The sequence below is a fragment of the Pipistrellus kuhlii genome, unplaced genomic scaffold, assembly GCF_014108245.1.
Source record: "Pipistrellus kuhlii isolate mPipKuh1 unplaced genomic scaffold, mPipKuh1.p scaffold_m20_p_1, whole genome shotgun sequence".
Taxonomy (NCBI): domain Eukaryota; kingdom Metazoa; phylum Chordata; class Mammalia; order Chiroptera; family Vespertilionidae; genus Pipistrellus; species Pipistrellus kuhlii.
Window position 1 is genome coordinate 50,172,766 of NW_023425404.1, and position 27,415 is coordinate 50,200,180.

General features: G+C 39.3%; 1 pseudogene; it reads left to right on the forward strand.

Annotated features, from left to right (window-relative positions):
• The first annotated feature begins 22,950 nt into the window (after positions 1-22,950).
• LOC118718621 lies at positions 22,951-25,864 on the forward strand (annotated as a pseudogene).
• The last annotated feature ends 1,551 nt before the right edge of the window (positions 25,865-27,415 follow it).

Consider the following 27,415-nt stretch of genomic DNA (forward strand, 5'->3'; position numbering starts at 1 on the left):
AGGGGCAATCGGGTCAGCAGGGGAGCAGTTATGTGTTGATCAGGCTGGCAGGGGAGTGGCTAAGTAGGGGTGTCGAACTCAATCAGAGAAGGGGCCAAAATCTAAAATCCAGCCTAAATCGCGGGCCGAATGGTTTACTGAACAGTCATAAACTGTCATTGTGATGGAAACGCAGCGGAGTGCAGTGATGACAGCGCGGTGCGGGCCACATTGCAAGGCCTGGCGGGACGGATTTGGCCCGCGGGCCTTGTGTTTGACACATGTGGGCTAGGGGGTGATCAGGCTAGCAGGCAGAAGTGGTTAGGGGCAATCAGCCAGATAGGTAGACGAGCAGCTAGTTGGGAGCCAGCAGTCCCAGATTGTGAGAGGGCAGTCAGACATTTCTTGAGGGGTCCCAGATTAGAGAGGGCGCATGCTGGGTTGAGGGACACCCCCTTCCCCCCATGCATGAATGTCATGCACAGGACCTCTAGTATCTAATAATAAGCTACAACTTGAAACAGCATGTAAAGGACTAGATTGAGTATTACAAGACAGAATTGCCCTAAAAGAGATCCCAAGAACTCAGAGTGAGATGCTGTTTGTCATTTACTGATACATAATTTCCATTTGAATTAGAATCAAAGGAAGGACTTCTCTGGAGTATCTTTAAAAAGCCTATTTCCAGTTTCTGGAGACTAAGAGGACTGCGCCTTATGGGTAAGGAACTTGGTGTCAACCCACTTGTGGTAGCTCAGTACTGAGCTTGTCCTTATAGAATGAGGACAAGGTTGGAAGGAGTGGAGTAACTTTCCATAGCAAGTCCCTAGGGCAGGAGAGAAAACTGACTTTCCCGACACTGTTCACTCACATCCTTTCTCTCTCTCTTCCCTGTCAATATCCTAAAATGTGAAGACCATACTCAGTGCCCCTACTTCCCCCTCTTCCATTCTCTTAGTAACGGCTTGAGTTTTGACTTTATCCCTGAGTCTGCTTTCTATAAGATAGCCTATATTCTTTTTTCAGTCAGTTTTATTTAGCTCATATTCTCCTCTCAGCAGCATTTATTCTGTTGACCACACTCTCTGATTGATGACTCTCCTAGTGTCTTTTGATGTTCCACCACTCTATTTCCTTTTACAGTATTTCTTCCTCTTTTTGTCTCCAGTTGTGTGTGCCCCTAAAGTTGTGTCCTTGGCTTGGCTTTATACTCACTCTTTAGCTCATTTTTATGCCCTCCTAATCCTTTATACATACCTACTCCTCCGAATTCTGAGACTTTACCTTTGACCTGTGCTTAATCCAAAAGACATGATAGCCTCGCTAGATCAGCTCAGTGGAGAGAGCATTGGTCCTCAGACAGAAGGGTCCTGGTTTGATTCCAGTCAAGGGCATGTACCTGGTTGCAGGTTTAATCCCAGGCCCTGATGGGCCTGTATGGGTCAGCAACCATTCTCTCGCCTCCTTTCCACTCTCTCTAAAAAAAACAAAGGAAAAAAAAATCCTCCGGTGAGGATTAACAAAAGACATGATAGTATGTAGGTTAAAAGCATGGATTCTGAATTTGAGTCAGAAGATCTGTGCTCAAATTCATTTACTAGCATGTCACCTAATTTCCTTGCTTGTAAAATGGGGATAATAATATAATGTATTTCAATGGATTATTGGATGACTAAATAGGGCCATGTAATATACTTAGAATAGTGTCTATTACATAATAACTTCTATGTAAGTATTAACTCATTGTTTTTATGCTCTAGAATCTAGAGTCTAGATCAATCTGCCCTAAGTATATCTCCACTTGCATATCCCTTGAATTAATTCTTACTTGCAATTCCTATAACTTCTTTCTCCTCTTTGTAGAATCAATTCTCCTGACTTTGTTTGTTAAGACACCATCTTTATTTCTGATCTCCTAGTTTGTAAATCTTTTATACATCTTATGAATTGCTCATGTACAAAATCTCACTGAGTTCTATCAGTTTTGCATGTGACTGGCTCAGGGTCTACCACATAACACTTGTTCAATAAATAATGAATAAATTAAAAAATTTACTAGGTTTTTATTTTAAAATATTTCAGATTTACCTCTTTTCTTTATTTCCAATGACACCACCCTAATCCAGACCCTTATTGACTCACGTCTAGAAAATTGAAATAACTTTCCACCTGGATCCCCAATTTTCGTTTTTCATTTTAATCTATCTTGCCTAATTGTTAGACAAATATTCTCAAAATAACATTTCTTTTTGGAATATATTTGTATTGACTTTAAAGAGGAAGGGATAGGGAGAGAGAGAGATAGAAACATCAATGATGAGAGAGAATCATTGATTGACTGCTTCTTGTATGCCCCACACTGGGGATCAAACCCACAACTCAGGCGTGTGCATGGACCGGGAATCAAATCATGATCTCCTGGCTCATAGGTCAACACTCAACTACTGAACTATGCCAGCCAGGCTAAAATATTATTGTTATTCACAAATACTACCTCATCTAATTCTCATAACAACCCTAAGAGATAGTTTCTCTACTACTTTTGGAATAAGCTAATCCTCTAAAGCTATTTTTTGAGGTCTCCCACAATTTGGTCTCACTGTATTTTCCCTAGTATTTTCTCCCATCGGTAACCCTTGAAACTCTATTCTTCACTCAAGCTGATACCATTAGTCTTCCACATTTCCCTCCATACCTACTTCTGACATCATGCCAAATCTTGCTTTAATCATGAACACCTTTCTCTTCCCCCCTTTTCCCTTCAAAATTTATCCAACTTTAAAAAAGAAAACAGAATCCTATCATGAAACTTTCTTGGACTGTTATAATCTTCTTCTTCAGCTAACTCCTTTGTAAACTTATATAACTCCCACATAAAATCTTAATTATTCAAGTTAACATGCAAGTTCAATTTATTACTGTCTTCTTATTTTATGTGAGCTAATATTGCCTCCCTAGTTGTATTTATAAATCTATTAAGAGTCTGTGCTATAATTCTTTATTTTTCAGTATCTAAGTGATCTGAGTATATAGTAGAAGCTCAAAAATACTTGTTTGATAGACATTATGGAAACTAATCTAATGAGATCAGTGTTTTGGGAGACATAGCTTTCTCAAATTTTGACCCAAGATAAGATCTATGATGTTTTCAAATAATTTGATTGAATGCCATATTAAGTTGCCTGTCTTACATTGACCAATAAATAGGTAAAATGTTATCATCTTTTTAAAATCTGAAGTGCCTGAAATATTTTATAAAAGGGAATTTAAAAATTACAGAAATAAAACATCACTTGAAGTTTTTCATTCCAAATGCCAGCTCAACAAGTAAACTCAAGGATGTTCATTTCAAGCCTCTTAACACTATTATCAAGGAGAGCTCATGGCTGCTCTCCTGTAGAACGAGTTTAAGTTCTGGTCATGCTGAGACTTTAGTATTTAGAGGAATCTGGTAAGTTCAACTGCAAGTGTAGTTGGTGGTTGTTGCTGGAAGCTAAGAACACTGTGACATGAGAAAAGGACAAAGACTCTGAAGTGTTTTCCTGTCAAATCCTGTTAGAAATGGAGCTTCTGTGGTTTGGCTCTGTGCTGTGCACTACACTGTTTCATTCCGTTCCGCCTGCTGCCTGTCTGTCTGCAGGGACAGAAGGAGCTTTGAATGCCATCCTCCTCCGGCCTGTCCTCCTCCCTCCTTGAGTATATGGAAACTTACGTGGACAAGGGTTCCTATGTTTCAGTAATTCCCATCTCACCTTCATGGTTTTTGCCAAATATTTTTCCTTTAAATTGATTATTTTTATTTACATACTTTTCCTAAAAAGAAAAATGTCTTTATATCACTCCTGAAAATAAAAAAACCAGTTTCTGTTATAATAAGTAGAAAGTTACAATGAAAACAAATACCACACACACATACACATATATACACAGACACCCCCACCCTCCCACACACAAATAAAACCTTTTCATCAAATTTTAGCCTGATATTTTGAACTTTGAATCCAAGGCTTTACTCACTCTTTGTTATAAAGGAAGACTAGTAGATGTTAGAAGTGTTAAGACATATTAGCATTACTGAAAAAGGAGATTCTCTTCTTGTCAAAATCAGTGCTACTAAAAGAGAATTGAAAGGAAAGGTGTTTTTGTTGTTGTTGTTGTTACCCAAGTCAGTTAATGTCATTCCTGCATATCACCTAAAATTATTTCCTGCATGCCCCTTCTTGGAATATATTACTACACTAGGTGAAAATTTATATAAATTGAATCACTTAAAAACAAAAAACTGAGAAAAAATCCCAGTTATCTTTATGTCATAAAAACCTGTCATACCTTTTTATTTTAAAATTTGTAAAGCACAATTCTGTTAGTTTTCATTTTCATTCTAGGGTCCCTCTTTTAAAAGGATAAAGACTAATAAAAGAAGGTCTTTTATTGCACCTATGTCATCTTCTCTGAAAAGCCAAATAAAACATATGGAGGCCAACAAATTTAAAGGTTAACAAATATACTAGATGTTAAGCTATGAACCTCAAACCTTGGCTTGTAAGTCCACAACAAGTTGAAGTGAAACAAGACAGCAGAAGTACAAGGGAGAAACATTTGGTGATTTCAATAGAGCAATGGGGGGAAGATGGGAAGTAAAAAAGTGCATTAGGAGACCGGGGTAGGTTCAAATTCTTCCTTCCTTCCTTCCTTCCTTCCTTCCTTCCTTCCTTCCTTCCTTCCTTCCTTCCTTCCTTCCTTCCTCTTTTCTTTTAAATATTGTATTGATTTAACACAGAGAAGAGAGAGAGAGAGAGATAAGAAGCTAGAAACGTCGATGAGAGAGAAACATTGACCAGCTGCCTCCTGCACACCCCCACCGCACCGGGGATGTGCCTGCAACCAACGTACATGCCTTTGACCAGAATCGAACCTGGGACCCCTCAGTCCGCAGACTGATGCTCTATCCACTGAGCTAAACCAGATTTGGCTTTCTTTCTTTCTTTCTTTTTCTTTCTTTTTCTTTCTTTCTTTCTTTCTTTCTTTCTTTCTTTCCTTCTTTCCTTCTTTCTTCTTTCCTTCTTTCTTCTTTCCTTCTTTCCTTCTTTCCTTCTTTCCTTCTTTCCTTCTTTCCTTCTTTCCTTCTTTCCTTCTTTCCTTCTTTCCTTCCTTCCTTCCTTCCTTCCTTCCTTCCTTCCTTCCTTCCTTCCTTCCTTCCTCCTTCCTTCTTTCTTTCTTTCTTTCTTTCTTTCTTTCTTTCTTTCTTTCTTTCTTTCTTTCTTTCTTTCTTTCTTTCTTTCTTTCTTTCTTTCTTAAAGGAGTCTTCTGGCCCTAGCTGTTTTGGCTCAGTGGATAGAGCATTGGCCTGCGGTCTGAAGGGTCCTGGCTTAAAGTCTGGTCAAGGGCATGTAGTATCTTGGTTGCAGGCTCCTCCCCCCCCCCCCCCCCCCCCCAGTCGGGGCCGCTGCAGGAGGCAACCAATCCATCACATTGATGTTTCTCTGTCTTTCCCTCTCTCTTCTACTTTCCCTTAAAAAAAAAAAAAAAAAAAAAAAAAAAAAAAAAAAAAGTCTTCAAAGTAAGATTAACTGTCTTCGTTTTTCTGAAACTGAGGGATTTCCTTGGACATAAGAGTTTTAAAATTGGGAGAGTCCTAGGAAATTAAAAGGAGTCAGTCACCCTATTCCTTCAAGGCATACCATAGAAGCAGATGTGTTCCTCCTGTGAATGTAAGAGGTTGTATGAGATTCTACCTACAGAGAATCTGATCCCAGAGTCCAGAAATCATTTGGGGGATATGATTAAGTGCCAAGGCCTTTTCCTAGGTTGGTAATTCAATTTATCGTCCTTTTCCAACACCCTTCCCCTCTATTTGCTATTAATTATGTAAGTGCTTAATTCCCTAGTAATCCTGGGATTCTGGGGCACTAACTATATAAGATTTAACATATTAAGTAACCAAAGGCATTTTTGGTTACAAAGCCTTACAGTTCAACATGCCTGAGTGTCCGTCTCTCTCTCTCTCTCTCTCTCTCTCTCTCTCTCTCTCTCTCTCTCTCTCTCTCTCTCTCTCTAATTTTTAGAAAGAGGAAGGGAAAGGGAGAGAAAGTGATAAATATCGACATGAGAGTGAATCTATCCACTGCCTCTTACATGCCCACTACCAGGGATGGAGCCCACAGCCCTGACAGGAATGGAATCTGCAACCTTTTAGTGCACTGGTCAATGCCCAACCAACTGAGCCACACCGGCCAAGGCCCAGAGTCTTTTTTTTTTTTTTTTTTTTTTTTTAACAAAATATCTACTTGTCTCTTGCACTCCTACCACTTGATTTATAAGACATTGTGATTAATCCAATAATCAGTCACTAAAATTCCTTCTCTGTGCAATTTAATTTAATTCTAAAATCCTCTTGTAAGCCATTTGTAAAAACTGAATTATACCAAATTAAGATTTGGGTTTTTTTCCAAATCTGCACCTTGAAGTTATAAATTTTCTATTGGGAAACTATTATCATAAAGTGTTTAACTGTACATTTTCCAAGAACTTCTCCTTTAAAGTTATAATAGGGCTTTTTAGATAGAAAAAGCAACACAGTATTAAGCATTCCACAATTCACTATATAGTAACCTCATTTCCACCAAAAGGCATTCTTTTCAGTCACTTATTGCATTATTTTTAAATGATGGAACGCCATCTTCGTGCTGGACACTTCACCGGGAATTGGTGATACAGGAAAAAGCCAAAGTCTCTGCCTCTGCAGAGCTCAGGTCCGGTGCCTTTGAGACATTTGCAATGGAAATCATAGGTGGAAAGGACTCCAAGGCCTAACGCTCTGATTAGTTTGGATAGAAGGAGGAGCTAGCTAAACAGATCTTGTCCATTTTTAGTCTTCAGACTTTGGGGGACAAGCAAAAGGAAAGCAGAATAGTCTAGAACAAGAAAGTATTCCTATTGTAATAGAATCAGAAAAAAAAAAAAAAGAAAATTAAAAAAATAGAATCTACTCTTTTTGTCTTCCTTGGAGCAGAGTTCCACAAAAAGGACTCTTTTGATGTAGACAGAGGGTTATCTCCTCCTTTCCCTGAAACTTTTTGTAAGTTTTTAATAGACAACTTTGATTAATGTATCCATCCAGTTTCTTTAAAAAAAGGGAACTATAGGTCATTTCAAGATTCTTTTGGCACGGAACACAACCACTATTATAAACAATAATGACTATGGTTAAAATAATAACATATTTATTAAGTATCAGTTACATGCAAGAAATTAAGGAGAATAGAAAAATCCAAGTAAAGCACAATCCTTGCCCTTAAAGAAATCACTACTAGTGTGTCATGTGCTAGGGACCAGTAGAGATACAAAAATATTCAAGAAGATTTGGGACTAGAGAGAAATAATTACTACATTTTATCTAACTAACAGAACTCTGATTTTGACCAAGAGTTCAGACCTAGCCGATTTGGCTCTATCAATGGATAGAACATCAGCCTTAGACTGAAGGGTCTTGGGTTTGATTCCAGTCAAGAGCATGTACCTCAGTTACCGTCCCAGTGGGGGTGGGTAACCAAAGGATGTGTCTCTCTGATGTGGATGTCTCTCTCTGTGTGTCTCTTCCCCTCCCTTCCACTCTTTCTGAAGATCAATGGAAAAAATATCTTTGGGTAAGGATTAACAACAACAACAAAAAGTTCACCTCAGGAGAAATAGATCCAATTTTATGGTTCTTGAGACTTGATTAACCTAAACCAACAAGATAATCCTCCTCTTTGTTATGAAATTGGTTTAAGAAGAGGCACATGAACCACAATTCACACTAACAAGTCACAGAGGAGGTTTGTTGAAAGTTTCTGGAAAAGAAAGTTCAATGATCTGGCTGGATGTTAAGAAGTAGAATGTAGCCTCAATAGCTATTGACAATTATCAGAATGAAGCTTATATTAAGAGAGGCTGAGCAGCCTGGCTGGCATGGCTCAATGGTTGAGCATAAATCTATGAACCCGGAAATCATGGAATATACCTGGATTGTGGGCTCCACCCCCAGTGGGGGTCCTGTAAGAGGCAACTGATCAATGATTCTCTATCATTGATGTTTCTATCTCTCTCTCCCTCTCCCTTCCTCTCTGAAATCAATAAAAATATATTTAAAGAAAGGCAGACCAAAAAGAGGTGAAAAACCTGAGTTCTTGGTCACATAATTTCCCCACTGGATTAAGAAACCCTGAAAGCTTCTCTCCCATCACTTTACCCTTCCAGTTTTGAGAGCCAATATATTTTCTTATTAGGTCAGTTGAATATGGTGCATCCTTCCCCCAACTAGGGTACAAATCTTTGACATTTGAAACCTACATCCAAGTAGAATACGGTATTCTCTGTACATAACATCAACCTATTTCATTGACTCTATGATGTATATCCTTTCTCCCACATTTTAACATCTCTGAAATCAGGGTAGCATGTCATAAAATTGTTCTCAGCCAAGCTATAGTCTTATCGTAGTTATCAATGCCTAAGAGTGTGTGACCTTGATTATACCATTCGTATTATTGATGCTTTAATTATAGGCATTATTTGAAATACACATAATAAGTGTAATTACCATTTAAAGTTAATCATGATTACATGATTCAGAATTAAAATAATAGCTTATTCTGTCTTCAGAAAAACATCAGTGAAACACACCTTTGATATAAATGGAGTGAATATTCATCCTTGGAGGTATCACTACAATTCTATAGTTTATTGCAAACACTTTTTACAGGATCTAGGATAGGAAGACATGCACAAGTATTTCAAAGAAATTTCAAAGCCATGTGAGGCTTGTATTATTGATTCATGCTTAAAGTAAATGCCATAGAAAATGGAAAGGTCAATTGTCTTGCTTGTAGGAAACTAATTGTCAAATTGGTTTTTTAGGTATGTTGTGGTTATACTCACTGTGTATGACTATTCATTTTCCTTAACTTGGGTAAGAGTTTTAAATAATTTTACCCTCTACTATTATTTTTATTCTCAAAAGCCATATCAGCCTCTTTATATAATTGAGGCATTTTGATCTTTAAATGAAATAATAGGTACCAGTTATTGTAGATAGTGTTATTTAGCTCTGACAAAAGTCTGTTTCAAATACTGTATGGTATCACTTATATGTGAATCTTAAAAAAAAAAAAAAAAAAAAAAAAAAAGTCAAACTCATAAAAATGATTAGTAGAAAAGTGGTTGCCCATGTGGCAGGGTGGGGAAGATAGAGAGAGGTTGGTAAAAGGGTATAGACTTTGTTATAAGATGAATAAGGTCTGAGGCCCTAATCTATAACATGATAATTATAGATCAGGGGTGGGGAACCTTATTTCTGGCAAGAGCCATTTGGATATTTATAACATCATTCACTGGCCATATAAAATGATCTGCTTAAAAATTAGCTGATATTTGCCGAAACCGGATTGGCTTAGTGGTAGAGCGTCGGTCTGTGGACTGAAAGGTCCTGGGTTCAATTCCGGTTGGGGCATGTACGTTGGTTTCAGGCACATCCCTGGTGGGGGGTGTGCAGGAGGCAGCTGGCTGATGTTTCTCTCTCATCGACGTTTCTAGCTCTCTATTTCTCTCCCTTTCTGTAAAAATCAATAAAATATATATTTTAAAAATAAATAAAAATTAGCTGATATTTGGTCAAACATTTAATTAACTCACATCTAATGTGCTGACAGGGCCAGATCAAAAGATTTTGCAGGCCTTATATGGCCTGTGAGCCAGATATTCCCCAGCCCTGCTATAGATGATAACACTGTATTATAGAACTGACATTTGCTAAGAGAGTAGAACTTAGATGGTTAAAAGAGAGAGAGAGAGAGAGATAAATATTTGAAATGATGGATGTGTTAACTAACTAGGTGGGTGAAATTCTTCCACAATGCATACATATATCTAATCATCATGATGCACACCTTAAATTTCTTACAAATTTTTAAAAACTAAGTTTTTATTGATTTCAGAGAGGAAGGGAGAGGGAGAGAGAGATAGAAACATCAATGATGAGAATCATTGGTTGGCTGCCTCCTGCATGACCCCTCCTGGGGATTGAGCCTGAAACCTGGGCATGTGCCCTGACCCAGGATTGAACCATGACCTCCTGGTTCATGGTTGACGCTCAGCCAATGAGCCACACCAGCCGGGCTCTTGTAATTTTATTTGTCAATTATATGTCAGTAAAGATGAAGAAAATTAATAAAAACCTTTAAAAAAAAGAAAACCATTTAAACTGGAACTTGCAACAATCAGCATAAATTTGGCAGATTGAATTTTTTCTCCTGGAATCAGCATCTGCAGCATCCTTAGGATAATCTGCATTCTTCTGGAAATGCTTCATGCAGCAGGTCAGACTCTTTTATTTTTCTTTTTTTATCACTTATGTGTTTAAAATGTTTGCAGATATATTTAGAGTGTGGAGAGGCTGGGATCTGTAAATAGATTGCCTCCTCTACACAGCCCCTACATGATCTCTCTTCCTCTTCTTTCTTCTGTTTTATTTCATTCTATACAGAATTTTCTTTTTAAAGCCAGACCTAATCCCATTGCCTGCAGATTAACATACAATTTCCTCAGTCTGACATGCAGTTTGATAATGCCAGCCTACATTCCCAGTTTTATCTTGAACCATACCCTTCTGAACAGTCTATACCTCAATCTTGCCTTTGCCAACGTCTACCTGTAGTCTCTTTCCTCAATTACTACTCCATCCTTGTGGAATTCTTTTCCATTATTCTTCCCATTGGAGATCTTCCCATCCTTCACGGCCCAGCTCAAGCAGTGCTATTTTACATCTTATCGAGAGTTAATGTTTCCCTCCCTTATTTTCCCCTTTACTTTCATTGCAGGTTGCATCACTACCACACGTGCTTTATCTTGTATTAAAGAGAAGAGTATGTGTGTTTCCTCTACTAGACTGTGAGCTTCTGACAGTAGTGTTTTTTCATTAATTTTATTGTTTTATTCACTCAGTAATGAATGGAGCTAGCTACTGTCTTAAATGCCCCCAAGAAGCTTCTAGTTTATCAGAAAAGCCAGGCATTAAAACATAATTACAAGTGTGTTGAATATAATGATGGAGAAATGCGGGTTTTAACAGAAGTATATAACTGGGGGACATAATTTAGTCTGGGGAATTGGGGAATAATACTTTCCGGAAGAAATGCCGTAATGTTTAAACTGAATTCTAAACGGTAGTAAGTAGCAAGGTGAAAGTGGGAAGGGAATTGATAAAGAGTGTTTCAGAAATCTAAGACCAGAAATCATGATGTGTGCTAAGTCCTAAAAAAAAAGGTCACAATTGGGATTGAATGAATGAGGGAGCATGTGACATAACGTGAAACTACTGAAGCAGACGGGGGCTGAACCACGCAGGACTAAGAATGTATGATTTTATCCTGGGTCAGTAGAAGTCGTTGGAGCTTTAATGAAGGGAATGAGGAGGTCAGGATTATGATTTTTAAAGTGCACAATGACCGCAGTATGAAGAACAGATTGGAAACACAAGAGTAGATGTGGGAAGACTAATTTTTATAAGTGTGTGGTGGGGCCAGGATTGGTTTTGTTTGTTTGGTTTTGTAATAAGGACAAGCAAGAGACCAATGGTGACTTAGATCCTTAGATCTCTTCATTCCCTACAAGGTTGTGTACAGTGTTGTTTCCAGAATAGTTAATAGATGTTCCTTGAACTGAAGGAAGTTGATTGATTCATCATATGTAAACGCCAACGCACTACAAGTGCCAGGAAGGCTTTCAAGCAATTGAGAATTCTTCTCCAGGTGACCTCAGGTCTGTGAGTCTAGGTGCCAATTACAGTCCAGAGCAAACCATTCCTTCCTGAAGATTCTGTATCAGGAGAAAAGCTGTAGCTGAAACTACTGCCCACTTCATTTTATGGGAAACTTCCCTGTATTACTTGTTAAGTATTGGTGGAAATGACATTCCTTTCAGCTTCAAGGAAGGAAGCGCGTACTTTCTCCTTAGCTGGCTCCTGCTTTGCTAGCTAATGCTTCCAAATGTGCAAATAAAACCTCTCCCTGAGCTCACTGCATAAAAACAACAGCTTATGCTTTCCACCTTTTGTGAGGTTAGAAAAATCAGTCCAGGTGTGATACTGGGTAATCTTGTACCAGACCCTTTTAAAAAATTTAGATATTTTACTTTTTGGACATAGATTTTTAAAATAACCATTATTAACATATTTGAGAAAATATGGATTCAACATACAGAACAGAGAAGACATATCAGTAAAATTTTTCAGCTTGAAGCATCAAAAGAAAAAAATAATGGAAAAGAATAAACAATATTTATTAGACATATCAATTATGTTAAGTTCATTAATCAGGTTGTTTATATCTTTATTGATTTTTCTCTACTTGTATTATAAGTTTGAGGATAGTTATGTTAAAAAAAAACACACACCCAGTATTAGTACAGATTTTTCAAAATGCCCCACATTTGTCAGTTTTTGCTTTATCTGTTTTAAATATGTTATTTACATGTATATGTAAATTTATTATTTATTTTCTCCCTCTGTTGAAATTACCCTCTAACAATTAAAAAAAATATCTCTCTTTAAAATATTTCTTCTATACTTTGTCTATTTTATCTGACATTTCAGATAAAACAGAATATGTTTTTCCTGTCTTTTTCTTTTGACTTTTCTGTGTCTTCATATTGAAGGTATATCTGTTGTAAGCAGAATATAGTTAGGCTTTATTTTTAATGTAGTATTATAATCTTTGTTGTTAAATTTTAATATCTAGACCATTTATACATAACATAAAGACCAAGAAATTTGCATTTACTTCTACCATATAATAATTTGTTTCATTTCTTGCCTTCTATTGGATTAATAAAAAGGTTATTAATTAAATTAAACATCCTTCTACTCTTCTTTATGTGTTTTTTTTCAGTTTATAACATACATTCTTGACTTATACTATCTAATACACATTATTACTTTTGAAACTTCACAGACAATGCTATGATCCCAAAAATTATAAACTCTACTTATTCCTCCCCTGTCTTTTGGACTACTGTCATGAATTTTCATTCTACTTATATCTCATGCTCTACATGACATTATGTCTCACACAGCCAATACACATTTAATGTCACCCACATATTTACTGTTGATGCCCCTCATTCCTATAGGTTATAGGTTCAATTCCCAGTCATGGCACACACCTAGGTTGCAAGTTCAAACCCCAGTCATACAGGAGGTGGCAGATTGATGTATCTCTCTCACATCGATATTTCTCTCTCTCTCTTCCTCCCTCCCTTTCTTCCTTCCTTTCTGGAATCAAAAAAGAAAAAAGAAAAGATGAGTAGAGGGATACCAGCCATAATTATTTTATTTATTTATTTTTACTTCTTTTTATTCTTTTATTTTATTTTATTGTTGGCAATATTACAGATGTCTTTCGTTTTCTCTCTTTTTGCCCTCCCTCCGCTCAAACCCCACCCCACCCCAGGTCTTCCCCATTCTATTGCCTGTGTCCATGGGCTATGCATGTATGTTCTTTGGTCAGTCTCTTCTGTCCCCTTCACTTCTCTTGAAGTCTGCTATTTTGTTTCATGCATCCATACCTCTGGTCCTATTTTGTTTGTCAGTTTTTTTTTTTTTTATTCCACTTATAAGTAAGATCATATGATATTTGTCTTTCCCTAACTGGCTTACTTTGCTTCACATAATTCTCTCTAGGTCCATCCATGCTGTCTCAAAGGGTAAGAGATCCTTCTTTTTTTATAGCTTCATAGTATCCACTGTGTAAATGTACCATAGTTTTTTTACTTTATTTTTGTTGTTAATCTTCACTAGAGGGTATTTTTTCCACTGCTTTTCAGTGAGAGTGTAAAGGAGGGAAAGAGGGAAAGAGAGAGAAAGAGAAGGAGAAGAATAGACATTGAGAGAAGAAGTGGACATTGCCTGTTTACTTCCCATATGTACCCCATCATGCCCTTGACCAGGAATCGAACCCATAACCCTTTGATGTGAGGCCAACACTCTAACCACTGAGACACACTAGCCAGGGCACCACAGCTTTTTTATCCACTCATCTACTGGTAGACACTTGGGCTGTTTCCAGATCTTAGGTATTATAATAATAAAAAGCCAAGGGGAGTCATGACCAAAATGACCAAAAGACCAGTCACCATGATGGGAGCCCCACCATGATCGAGGGCATGGCTGTCCTTCGGGGAGGCCTCCTGGGTGCAGATGCCCGAGTCTGTTCTGTACTTAGGGCCGTGTTCTCCCCGAGAGTGACTCAGAAGCCACCAGTGTCTACCTGCCAGTCTCCGGGAGGTGGGAGTGCGTCCACCGACCACCAAACAATAGGACCATAGAGCCATTCACAGTCTCAGTGCAGACACAGGTCCATGGCTGATGGTTGGAAGCCAGACCAAAACAAAACAGCAGAAACATTCTGCCCACATTGGCAGGCACAGCTGCAGTCCACGTGGCCTGGGCAGTATAGAAAGCTACCTTCTCCCGATCCTGTGCTGGCACTGCTGCTTCTCTCACCCTCAACTCCCCCCCCCCCCCCCCCCCCCCCCCACACACACACCCCGAGTCTTGACAGCGAATTGTGCTGGGCATCCTGCAGGAGTTGTGCCATTCTGGGTACTTTTGCCCAAAGACACCGTTTGGGATGAATTCAGAGCCACATCTCACCACCCATGAGACCGGAAGAACCATGTAAAAGGAATTCGGCAAAAGCTTTCCACATCTCTGTTTATTCTTTTGAATCCATAAAACAATCTTAAAAAAAGCATCCAGGCCACCTAAGAGAGAACGAACGCACTTTCTGGCCAGAGCATGAAGGATTCTTTTGCCCAACAGGTTAAAGGAAGCAGAGAGCAGGCACAGTGGAAATGGCCCTGGTGCCCTATGAGGAGACCACGAGAATGGGGTTGAAGAAATTCCACAAGCCTCTTGCCACCTTCTCCATTGCAAACTACACCCTCCAGATCCACCAGGACTGGAGGCAACTGGGAGTCTCAGCTATGGTTTGGGATTCAGTAAGCAAATCCTGGGGGGCCTCTGAAAACATCTGCAATTGATTATAAGACTGGTCTTTATTTAAAAAGGAGTAAAAGAACAGCTCTGTTGAGATATAATTCATATACTGTACATGTCACCATGTCACCTAAAGTGTACAATGAACTGGTCTTTTAAAGTAAATTTAGGGTGGAATAGCCATCACAATGCTCAATTTTTAAATATTTTCACCATCACAGCCCCTCAAAAAAACAAAAAACAAAAAAACAAACTTCTATCCACTAGAATCACTTTCCTGATCATCTCCCCCCAAATAGATTGCATTTTTAGGGTGGGTAAAGGAAAACTGAGATAAGTTAAAATACTGCACAAAGGATATTGTAAAATGACAAAGCCCAAAGTGAAGATCATGTTTTTGTTTTTTTTTTATAATATATTTTTTTATTGATTTCAGAGAGAAAGGGAAAGGGAGAGAGAGATAGAAACATCAATAAGAATCACTGATCAGCTGCCTCCTACAGGCCTCCTAATGGGGATCGAGCCTGAAACAGAGGCATGTGCCCCTGACCAGAATCAAACCTGGGACCCTTCAGTCCACAGGCCAATGCTCTCTCCATTAAGCTAAACTGGTCAGGGTCATGTGTCTTCTTTAAGTTCTGCGTGGTTGTAATGGTCCCCAAATCTACACTAATAAAAGGGTAATATGCTAATTGGAGTGGATGTTTTCCGGATGTCCTTCCAGAAAAAGCCATAGTGGCTGAGAAGGGCCAAGGCTCAAGCCAGCAGAGGCAGCAGGTCATGGGGGCAGTGCCTTCCCCTGGTCCACCAGGTCCCCTCCCACAGAGGAAGGCCATACTGGGGGCTGAGCAGGAGGCAGTTAGGGGCAATCAGGCTGGCAGGGGAGCAAGTTAGGGTTGATCATGCTGATAGGGGGGCAAAGTAGGAGCGATCAGTCAGGCAGGCAGAGGGGTTAGGGGTGATCAGGCAGGCAAATGGTCTCAGATTGTGAGAGGGATGTTTGACTGCCAGTTTAGGCCCGATTGGTATGTCTGATAACCTGGCAATCAGACATCCCTCGAGGGGTCCCAGATTAGAGAGGGTACAGGCCGGGCTGAGGACCCCTCACCTGTGCACAAATTTTGTGCACTGATCCTCTAGTCCTATATAATAAATGGCCAGCAACCGAACAGCAGAACAACCAGAACAACTGGTCGACTAGTCGTTATGACCCGCAATGACCACCAGGAGGCAGGTGACCAATGCAGGAGCTGCCCCCTGGTGGTCCAGGATGAGCAGGGAGCAGCTGCTCAGAGAGCAGGTCCACAGCCACTCAGCTGACTGGGATGAGCAACCCTCCCACAGCAGGCTGATCCCCACAGGCCACGCCCCCACCAGAGCACAAATCCCCTGCACGGAGCCTCTAGTGGTAAATAATGCTGCTATGAACATAGGGGTGCATATATTGTTTCTTCTTGGTGTTTTGGAATTGTTAGTATGTATTCTTAGAAGTGGGATCCCTGGGTCAAATGGTAAAGGTATTTTTAATTTTTTGAGGAGCCTCTTCACTGTTTTCCACAGTGGCTGTACCAGTCTGCATTCCCACCAGCAGTGCACTAGAGTTTCCTTTTCTCCACTTCCTCACCAGCACTGATGTTTGTTGACTTACTGATGTTAGCCATTCTGGCAGTTGTGAGGCGATACCTCATTGTTGTTTTAATTTACATCTCTCTTATGATTAGTGACGGAACATTTTTTTAATGTATCTATTGGCCATCTGTATGTCCTCTTTGGAGAAATATATATTCCGGTCCTTTGCCCATTTTTTTTTTTTGCCATCATTATTATTTATTAAGAGATAATAACTACACTATGACTACAGAGAAATTTTAACATCTGTAATATTTTTTTAATTTTTTATTGATTTTGTACAGAGAGGAAGGGAGAGAGATAGAGAGTTAGAAACATCGATGAGAGAGAGTCATCGATCAGCTGCCTCTTGCACACCCCCTACTGGGGATATGCCCGCAACCAAGGTACATGCCCTTGACCGGAATCAAACCGGGTACCTTTCAGTCCCCAAGCCGACGCTCTATCCATTGAGCCAAACCGGTTTCGGCTGTAATATTTCTTATAAGAAATGATTAAAATGTCAAATAGATTCTGAACTTCTTTTGCCTGTTTTTTAATTGGATTGTTTGTCTTTCTTGTGTTAAGGTGTATGTGTTCTTTGTCTATTTTTGGAAATGAAACACTTATCAGATGTATCATTGGCGAATATGTTTTTTCATACAGAAGATTCCATTTTCATTTTCTTGATGGTTTCTTTTGCTGTGAGAAGCTTTTTAGTTTGATGTAGTCCCATTTTTTCCCTTTGTTTCCCTTGTTCTGTGTGATGTATCAGTGAAAATACTGCTACGTGAGATGTTTGAGATTTTGCTGCCTATGGTTTCTTTAGGATTTTTATGGTTTTGCAACGTACATTTAAGTCTTTTTATCCATTTTAAATTTATTCTTGTGTGTGGTGTAAGTTGGTGGTCTAGTTTTTTTGTTTGTTTGGTTGCATGTAACTGTTTGAGTTTCCCACTACCACTTAGACTATCTTTCCTCCATTGTATGCTTTTACACCTTTGTCAAATATTAATTCTGGGATCTCTGTTCTGTTCCATCGATCTATATGCTTGTTCTTGTGCCAGTAACAGACACTTTTGATTACAATTGCTTTGGAAAAAAAAATATATATATGTAAATATTCTTTCAGATACCAAATAGATACATTATGATAGAATTACCTTTTGGTTAAGTTTCTTTTTAAAATGACAAAGCAAAAAATATTGACCCAAATTCCTTCAATTCCAGTGTTCTTATCTGTAAAGTGGAAATAATAAGTATTTCATTAATTGTAAAGATTAAATAAAACAATTCATTATGTAAAAAGAAAAAAATACAGCCCTTACCTATTTGGCTCAGTGGATATAGAGTGTTGGCCTGCAGAATGAAGGGTCCCAGGTTCGATTCCAGTCAAGGGCATGTACCTTGGTTGCAGGCACATCCCCAGTGGGGGGGGGGGGGGGGGGGGGAGGGGTGTTTGTGCAGGAGGCAGCTGATCAATGTTTCTCTCTCATTGATGTTTCTAGCTCTCTATCCCTCTCCCTGCCTCTCTGTAAAAAAATCAATAAAATATATATTTTAAAAAACAAAAAACAAACAAATACAAAAGTTTTCCCATATTAGAGATTTCAACTTCTGCAGTTTTGTTTACCTGTGGTCACCAGTGCTCTGAAAATATTCAACAGAAAATTTCAGAAATAAGTAATTCATAAGTTTTAAATTGCTGCCTCTGAGTAGCACAATGAAATTTTGAGCTGTTCTGCTATTTTCTGTCCAGGGCACGAATCATCCCTTTGTCCAAAGTCTCTAGGCTGTATGCCCTCTCCATCCTTTAGTCACTTAGTGGCCATGGCCAAATCATAGTGCTTGTATTCAAATAAACCTTATTCTATTAATAAAGAGGGAATATGCAAATTGACTGTCACACCATCACAAAGATGACAGGGCCCACAGTGGAGGCTGAGTTCCCATAACAAGCAATCAGCAAGGACCCGAGGCTGTGTGGCACTGGCTAGGGCAGGGGACCTGAGGCTGTGCCATCGCTGGTGGGGTTTGACAGGGGACCTCAGGCTGTGCCCCCACCCTGACACCAGGCTGTGGGACCTGAGGCTGTGCCCCCCACCCTGCAGGGCTTGACAGGGGTCCCTGAGGCTGCGCGCCCACCCCCAACCCGGCTCGGCTTGACAAAGGTGGGGCAAACCTGGTCTAGATCTCGCCCAATGGGAGTGGGGCTGGCCGGGTCTGGGTCTCTAATAATTTTGAGGTGCTGCGGGTGGGTGGGGACTTGACTCTGGGTCCCATGGCACGCCCCAGACTCTGACAGGATGAAGGTTTTCATATACATTTTACTAATTTTGTTTCAACTCTGACACTTCTAAGATAGAGAAAGGGCAAATAGCAATATTAACATATGTTCTCTAATTAATTCCCTTTTAATGTGCATGAAATTCGTGCATTGGGCCACTAGTTTTACTTAATAATGGTCCCAAAGTTCAAGAGTAGTGATGTTGGAGACTCTGATATGCTGAAGAGAAGCTGTAAAGTGTATGTGTGTATATGAAAAAACATAGAGTTCAGTACTATTCCAGGTTTCAGGCATCCACTGGGTGTCTTGTAATATATCCCCACTGATAAAGGACTACTATAAGTACAGTACATGGAATATTTAATTAATCAAATAATATATAGAAATCATACTAAGATTCTCTATTAGCATCTAGTCTCCTTCTCTACTCAACTTGAAAGATTTGATATTAGGAAGGATTACATTATGGACTGGATTAAGGGAAATTTTTAGCAAAAATGTTTTCCACCTTTATTGAGATAAAATAGATATATAACATTGTGTAAGTTTAAGGTGTACAACATGTTGAGTTGATACATTTATATATTGCAAAATTATTATCACCAAAAGTTTAGCTAACAACTTTTCAAAACTACTATTCCTTTTTTGGGGTGAGAATATTTAAGATCTACTCTCTTCGCAACTTTCAAGTACATAATATAGTATTGTTTAATATAATCATCATGCTGTACACTAGATCCCCCAAATGTATTCATCTCATAGCTAAAATTTTATACTCTTTAACTTAGACAAAAATAAATAAAAGTTTTTTTGACCTAGACAAAATTTTAAGTCATTGCAACTAGTTAGTCTTTGGTTCACCTTCCACTCCTTTCCATTCCTATGCTACTCCCTGCTTCATCCTCTTCCATGTTCACATTTGCACTGTCTTCATGATGGTTTCTAGTTGCTCACTGCTTCCCGTTCTGCAGCCTATGCAGACCTAACTTCACCCAACGCATTTCATGATACACTTGGAAATGAGTTATTTTTCCCCCTTATCCTATTTAAATGATAAATCTCTTCACGGGGCTAGAGGTTAGGAAGAAACTACTAGTAGTAAGCTAATTTGAATTAACAAACTTGGTTAATTTAATTTTTATGGATGTATTTACCTTTGAAAAGAGGATAGTCATTAATCCAAGCTACAGTAATTTGGTAGTAGAATTGTAAATTCTGCAAAGGAATGTTTTTGAGGCCAGGCTATAGTTCTCAATCTCAGCTGCACATTTGAGAAGCATTTAGAAGATGCCTACTGCAGAGATTCCACACTCAGAGGTTCAATAATTGTGTCTGGAGTTGGGCCCAGGTATTGCGATGTTTACAGCATCCTAATGGATTCCAGTGTGTGCAGCGAGCGTTAGGAACCACTGGTTAGTACGGCCGTCTTGATTTAGCTTTCAATACTAAAATTTTCCATTTTTCTGCTATTTGGGTTACATACACATTAGTGGCTATATCTGGTAAGAGAAGGTTGGGGAAATTTTAATGCAAAGGTAATAGAGCAATAATTAAAATCTATGTCATTAAATCCAACTCCCAATTTTAATAATGTGGAAACAGATTCAAATTATTAACTTTACTGGTACACAGCTAGAGGTGGAGACAGGACAACTTTTAAATAATGTAAACAATAGGATATTTTAAAATAGCCAACCCCTAGCTGGGTGGTTCAGTTGGTTGGATCATCGTCTGTACACCAAAAGGTTGCAGGTACAATTCCTGGTCAGGGCACATGCCTAGGTTGTGGTTTGGGTCCACAGTCAGAGTGAGTACGGGAGGCAACCAATCATTGTTTCTCTCTCTCTCTTTGTCTCTCTCTCTCTCTGTCTCTCGCCCCCGCCCCGCCTTTCTCACTAAAAATCAGTAAAAAAAATTAAAAATAAAAAATCAAATAAAGTAGCCTACATTTTTTTTTTACTCTTTGAAATTTAACTTACTTGTTCAAGGACTAAACTTATTGTAAATTAAGATTCATTTGTGAAAATGACAATTCAAACAATGTACCAAGATACAAAGTGAAAAGAAAATCTCCTGCCCCATTACACTCCTATTTTAAAGATTACTTAAAAAATAATTTCTGCCACAGAGTATAACCATTGTCTTCCACAAGGTAGCAGTATTGCTTATTCTTGAACAATTTCTCCAAGGCCAGTTGCTTCCCTGTTTGTCAGGGTGGACTATGAAGACTCAAGTCTTCCCAGTGACAGAATCAGTCCCTGGTACAGTAATGTCAGATCAAAGCCAGATTGCTGTTCCATGAGAAAAACCAGAAGTGAGCAAAGAGCTGTACTGTGCAGAGCTGTATTTGTGTGGAGAAACAGTAGGAAGAGATCAGGGACTGAGACATCCAGTGGAAGCTACAGGAAGATCAGGGCTACAGTAGATGCTGCCTAGAAAGCCATCAGTCGCCTATCTCGGCAGGGTATTATCCAGTTTTGTGAAAATGTGCATCCAATTTTGTCATGCACAAAAATTTTCCCTTTGCAACAAACTGGTCTCAGACTGTAGGACCCAGTCAGGGACTTCCAGGAGTCTCTGGGCTACTAGAAATAAACCTGATATTTTGATACTCTCCTTCTGCAAAAAGACTTGGGAAGATCATGTTTGGGCTCCCCCAACCTTGTAGATTTCCAGTGAGGAACAGGTGATAAACAGCACAGACGCTACAGTTTTCATCATTAAATTCTAAAGACATGTGAGTGAGGAAAAATAACTTTTGGACTTTCTCTTGATTATAAACAAGAATAAAATGTTTATTACTGGTAACATCTTTGGGATCTTTTTAAAAAAATACACATTTTAATATATTTGATTTCAGAGAGGAAAGGAGAGGGAGAGAGAGATAGAAACATTAATGATGAGAGAGAATCATTGATAGGCTGCCTCCTACACATCCTACACTGGGGATCAAGCCTGCAACCCCTGTATGTGGATTCTGGGAGTTGAACCAGGACCTCCCATTTCATAGGCTGACGCTCAACCACTGAGCCACGTCAACCAGGCATCGCTGGGATCTGGAGAGGATAATTTCTCTCTGTGCCATACAAGTATAGGCTTCTCCGTGACTTAGGAGGGGACAGAACGGAAGAGAGTCATATAACAATATAATCTTAGGAAGAAAAACTCTTTTAATCTCAAGGCCTTAACATTGTTCCAACAGTGATAAGGGAAGGGACAATGGGTAGTCTAGGAGAGGAGAGGATTGTGGGAGTGCCATATCACTAAGCAGGAAGCTCTGTTCTCAAGGTGAATTCAGACAAACCAAAGAGACAGAGTTATGTGGGAAGCACGTAATGGAATTTTTAAGACAAAGCTCTAGTAATCACAGACTTATAGTGATCTGTTCGGGATCCTTTAGAATAAAGGGTTTATTCTCCAAAATAGAATATAGAGAACGAACCCAATTTTTATGTTTTCATAACCAAAAGCTTTCTAAAACCTTCCAAGCTTTTACACCAAAAATAGTTTGGTAACTAACCAATAGGGGTTGCTGCACTTGATTGCAACAAGAAACAAAAGAGGCATCATATTAACTTTGAGTCATAATGTCAAAAGTTAAATTCTTTACTTTCCCTAAGCATTATTTCTTTTAGGGCCTCCTAGCTGTTTCTTTTAGTGCTTGATTACAACTGTGAAGTTACAGTTGTTGTTTTTTGGTTTTTTTTTGTACACTGTATCCAAATGCCATGCTAGGTTAAGAATTTGGCAATGTGCCCAATCATCATGGTTTGTCATGGGAAATCCTGACCATTTCCTTTATGAGGCTTGGAAATATTACATTGTCCTGCCTCATCCCAATATGCCAATGTTGTAGGTTTAATCCCTGGTCAGGGCACATACATTAATCAACCAATGAATGCATAAATAACTGGAACAAGAAGTTGATGTCTCTTTCTCTCTCTCTCTCTCTCTCTCTCTCTCTCTCTCTCTCTCACACACACACACACACACACACACACACACACACACACACCAATAAATTAAAAGCTTTCAGACTCGCCATCTGCAGTGGAGTCACTGCCAAGATGCAGATTTTCATGAAAACCCTCACGGGGAAGACCATCACTCTCGAGGTTGAACCCTCCGACACAACAGAAAATGTAAAAGTCAAGATCCAGGATAAGGAAGGAATTTCTCCTGATCAGTGAAGACCAATCTTTGCTAGAAAGCAACTGGAAGACGGACATACTTTGTCTGACTACAACATTCAAAAGGAGTCCACTCTCCATCTTGTGTTGAGACTTTGTGGTGGTGCTAAGAAAAGGAAGAAGTCTTACACCACTCCCAAGAAGGATAAGCATAAGAGAAAGAAGGTTAAGCTGCTGTCCTGAGATACTATCAATACCAAGTGTATGAAAATGGCAAAATTAGTTGTCTTTGTTGGGAGTGCCCTTCAAGTGAAGGTGGTACTAGAGTGTTTACGGCCAAACACTTTGACAGATATTGCTGTGGCAAATGTTGTCCCACCTATTGCTTCAACAACCAGAAGACAAATAATTGTGTGTGGGTTCACGAAAGACGTGAACTAATAAAAACAAACAAACAAAAAGGTCTCCAGGAAATTCTAATTTGCAGACAGGGTTGAGAATCACTGGATCAGACACTCTCAAAGACGACACTGCACCGTCTCCCCAAGGAGAGGTGCTTCACCACAGCACACTGGAAATGGCTGGCGTTGAGTCCGACTCACTCTTATTTTAGATGGGCTATTCTAGCCTCACTCTAGGTAACCAAAAGCTGGATTCATTAGGAAGAGACAGCAGTGTCCAATTTCTGTATTTTATCTTTCCCATTTCATGACACCCTATTTGAATGCAGCGGGTCCTTTATGACTCATTTGGAAAATAGAAGGAGAAAAAAATGGCTGTAGTTATTCCTGGACTAGTACCCATAGTCAGCATTTTCTGCACAGATGCAATTTGAAAATCATCTCTATCTTCAGCTCCTAAAATTCTAAGTTCTAACTGAGTTTTAAAAGCTATTCAGCATAGGGAACTTATTTATCCTCCATATTTAAGGAAGCTCTAGGTGCCAGAGAGAGACTTTCACATAGACTGAGAAAATTAAAAATTTAAAAACTGAGAACATTAGCACTTTTTCATTAGACTAGAAAGGGGCTTTAGTCTGGGCTAAAGGGCATTGGACAGGAATATCACGGCTGAAGTCAGTCGTTAGATGGATCATCATTTATTCTTTCCCAAAATGTCACTTGAAATTGACAATGATATGGCTGTATTTTAATGAAGTGACTGTGTTTCCAGCTGGAAAGTCAAAATTACAACGTGTTAATTAACAAGGTTATCACTTTATATTTTCCTTTTATATAATGTCACAGCGGATGGCATTTACATTGGTTTCATTTGTTTGGAGGGTCTAAGAGGTGTAGGTCGGCTCTCCTGATGTATTGTATTAGGTCGCGGGTCTCCTAGCTTGGGGGCCAGGGTGGAGATAGTTGCAGGCATTGCTTGTGAAAGGTCTTGAAGCAAGTCAATGAAATTTCTAGGAAATCCTCCATGAGGAGGAGAGAGGGTCATATGTATAAGTTGACAAATGTTCACAACTAGCTGTTATCACTTTGTTGGTGATATTGGCAGATGCAAACGTGAGGAATTCAAGTGTTTTAAGGTTATCAGAAGAGACAAAGTTGGGTTCGATATGCCAGGGATAGATAAAGTGTGGATCTTAGAAGGTTTAAATGCTAACATATCTGTAGTTCATCATCCTCTCATTCCAAAGAATGGCAACCATGTGTTGTAGTGAGTCCTTTTAGAATGCCTTCTGGCCCCACTTGCTAAAGGGGGAGAGCAGCCCAGTGTCCCTGTGATGCGGCTTCCCTAGTCACAGTTGATTGGACCAGAGGAAGTCACGGGACCTAACCTGCGTTAATCACATCCTCTCTCCTGGATATTGGGGATAGCGATGCAGAGTCTTTGGTTTAGCTTGTCTTTGGCACCAGAGCGAGTAGGTGATGCAGAGCTGGGGCTGGACTGCCATTTTCTACCAGGGAGATTCTGAAGCAAACAAAGCCAATCTTCAGAGAAAAAGGAGATACTATTGAGTCTAGAAGAGATGAAGAAAACACCTTTAGTGCCCAGCGCTCACGTTCCATGTCAGGCCCCCCACCGAGACCTGGCTTTCCCGCATCTTTGGTTCCAAAAGATACTCCTGCATCTTTTCAATAAGCATCACTCCCTGGTGCTTGAAGTAGTTAGTTTGGGTGTCTATTCCTTGCAAATAATTATCTCTGATGAAGATAGTGTTTTTCTCCACACAGAACATCTATGAAGGACATTAGGCCACATTTACTTGCAGATGTTTGCCTTCTTAAAATTTTGCTTGATTTATACACATTAGTTTTCTGGTGGGTAAACCGGCTGTTTTAGTACAACAGATGTGGCAGTCTTTGTGAGCAAATGGGTCAAAAACAAATGCTGAGTGGCATGAAATCTTTGCAGCAACAGGCACACGTTTTACTATGTATGTCCTAAACGAAAAGGCAAAGTCCAAACACGCAAAACCGTACGGTTGCGTTTTCTTTCTTTAACCAAATTAAGCCCTAATAATATAGCTAGACATGAAGGAGATATGCCCCGTAATTTAATGTCTACATTATAAAAGGGCTTGAAAAGATGCTAAGAAGGATAGAATAATCAGTCCCATCAATTTTTAGCCCCCCTTTGCTTCAGTGTTAGACCCCTGACACCAATTATGTAAATTTGCTTACACAGTGCCTGGTTACTTTTGCATTGTAATTTAAATGTAGGTGTCTTATGAAGACAAAAAGACATGCATTGTCCTTTTCAAAATTTGAACTGATTCACTGATTTTGTTTCTGTCAAATTACCAGACAGCTGGAGAAACAGCTGGGCCAGTTACTGAATACCAACAAAAAAATTGTCAAGTTTGAATTACAATAGGGGTTTTCATTAGAATTTTATAGTATTGTTTAATAAATACAAAACACACTTTACTGGTACTTGGCTGCTTTCCTGTTTATGTTAGCAGATGTATTATGCAGATGGAATAAAATGTACTAGGAGTTGCTTGATTCACCGAGAGCAATCAGTCTGAATTCCTTTATTTTAAGGACTATAAAGTTAATTTTCCAGGAGGATCTTAAGAGCCCCTACCTGACCTGTCTTAGTTTCCTAGTGGCAGTATAATTTAGTGATCCTAGAGTTACTTGGGTTCAACAACTGGTTCTACTAGCTGTGTGACCTTTGGTAAATTACTTAAACTCTCTGTGCTTTAATGTTCTCATTTTTGAAGTGGGGGTAATAAAAGCACCTATTTTACTGGGTAGTTGTGAGGATTAGATGAGTTGGATTATATGAAACACTTAATACAGTGCCTATAGTGTGTATCCTTAGCCATTATTACACTCCAGATTATCACTGATAATCTTTTTGACCCACCTGTAGGACGGGAAAAATTTTTATTTACTAAATATCTGCTCTTCTTATCATCCCCCTTTGAAGCATCCAAGGTGTGTTACCTCCTTCCTAGCTCAGGATGTCTTATATATCCTCATCCCCCCTTCTATCTCTGAGCTTCTTATGCATGTAGGGTATCTGACTCTCATGTATGCGGGCTTCCCATATCTATGTATGTATTAAGTTTGGTCATTTTCTGTTGTTAATCTGCCTCATGTTTATTTGATTATTAGACCAGCCAGAAAGACCTTCAGGGTAGAGGAAAGTTTGTTCCTCTCCCACAGAATAGAGCCAAACATGCTGCAAGCTGCCTTGAACTCAAAGTTCAGACTTCCTATTTCCTATGAGAATCACATTCTTCCTAGTAGGTTGATTGGATGACTGTCTTATCTTAGAACACGGCCAGCATGTTCTGATTAACTGTAAGTGGACAAGATCAAGACAGGTACAAGGTGGACCTGGCTGTAGGTCCTGGGAAGAAATCCTGCCTCACTGATACACACCAGATGGGTGTGGAAATAGAAAGAGGAAGGGAGCCTCGGGAAGTGGTTGATACGAAGGAGGAATAACTAGGAGTTAGAGACTTTTCCTAAGGCAGACAGCACAGTTCTGGGTAATTTAGGAGAGGGAATATTCAGAAATCTAGACTGACAGTCTGTTGTTGGATTTGGGCTATTGGAGATAGCAGCATCTGGAATGGGGGACTAGTAAGAACATACTAGACCCATTCTTAGGGTAACTGATTTTTTAGTGTTATCAAGTAAAGGGAGTCTATTGGAGGAACCAGAAAGGAACTCAGACAACAAAAGTGGGGCCAGATCTCAGAAACTGGAGGTAGTTCTGTGTCAGAATTGCAGCATGAGATCAGAACCAGCAATGGTGCATTATACTGGATGTTGGGATACAGACTGCTCCAGATGGTTATAGGGTTGGGTGGAAACTTTTGGTCCAATGGGTCCACCTGCATGGATAAGAAGGAGGAAAAAAAAAAAAAAGCTGGAAAGGGGAGAAAGAAAGAACAGCAGGATGTGCATG